The sequence below is a fragment of the Otolemur garnettii genome, unplaced genomic scaffold (genome assembly GCF_000181295.1).
Source record: "Otolemur garnettii isolate 467f Iridium unplaced genomic scaffold, OtoGar3 scaffold00110, whole genome shotgun sequence".
Taxonomy (NCBI): Eukaryota; Metazoa; Chordata; class Mammalia; order Primates; family Galagidae; genus Otolemur; species Otolemur garnettii.
In genome coordinates this window covers 4,647,425-4,648,848 of record NW_003852505.1, presented here as the reverse complement: position 1 = coordinate 4,648,848, position 1,424 = coordinate 4,647,425, and positions in this window count along the sequence as shown.

Here is a 1,424-nt window from a genome sequence, read left to right as displayed (position 1 = left end):
AACTAGCTAATAAGGAGTACTAACTAACTTTACTCTGAAACAACTAGAAAACCTGGCATAAATATTTTAAAATTCTGTATGAAGGTATGAGAGAACTAAAAAGGTGGCAAAAATATGTAGAGCTAAGATATAAAAAGAGAAGGAAACCAAGACAAGCAAGCTGAAATTTGGGCTGTAGGTAGCTGAAAGTCTGACAAATTAAACAATGATTTTGAAATTTGGTGAGGTTAGGAGAGAAAAATTGAAGTCAAGAGTCTACCAGGGGTTGGACACACAAAAGTTTATGTCCTAGGAACAAGGGTGGAGTGAAACTAGACCAGCTATCTCAGGATAAGAGATAGCTTGGATAAAAGGATAAGATTGGATTAAAAAGATCCAGGACTGTGAGTCCCCATAGGCATCCATCTGTTATTTAAAAAGGAAGGGTATTTTTTAAAAGATAATATAATATTAGGAATCTAATTCTTTCTATGTATGTTATGTACAATATCTAGCACTAAATAAAAAAGGAAGAGCACACAAGTTAGGAAACAAGATAACATGATAGAAAACCAAAAGAAAACTCAGAAAATAAAAATGATTGAAATATAAGACATGGATTTTAAAATGTTCATAGATATAGTTAAGTAAGTAACAAAATATGAAGAACATTTGGAGAAAACTGAACATGTAAGAAATAAATTGTAAAGCTAAAAATCAATAAAAAATTAGAAATACAAATGATGAATTTAACAGTAAATTAAATACACCTAAACAGAAAATAGGAAGTTGGAAAATAGCTCAAAATAAAATAGGCCAAGGGCGGTACCTGTAGCTCAAAGGGGTAGGGTGCTGGCCCCATATTTAAAGCCAGCCCCAGCCAAGAAAAAGAAAAAAGAAAAGGAAAGGAAAAGACAGGACAGGACAGAACAGGAAAAGAAAAAATGGGAAAATAAAAGTTTAGGGAAAAATAAGTCTCAAAAAGTAAAGGTAGAAAAGAGTACAATGGAAGCAATATTTGATGACATATTAACTAAGAATCTTCTAAAACTAAAGAAAGAAATCAAGTTAAAGATGGTAAAATAGCTGAATTTCAAACATTAAATATAAAATAAAACCGTACATAGGAATATAATAAACCTAATGAAAAACAAAAAACCTTTTTAAAAGTAAGAATACTAAAAACCATAGAAATTATTCCTTGCATCTTCTCAGACCATCACGGAATAAAAGTTGAACTCAGTAACAACAGGAATCTGCAGACTCATACAAAAACATGGAAACTAAATAGCCTTATGCTGAATGATAGGTGGGTCAAAGACGAGATCAAGAAGGAAATTACCAAATTTTTGGATCAAAACGATAACAAAGATATGAGTTACCAGAACCTCTGGGATACTGCAAAGGCAGTCCTATGAGGAAATTTTATAGCACTGCAAGCCTTC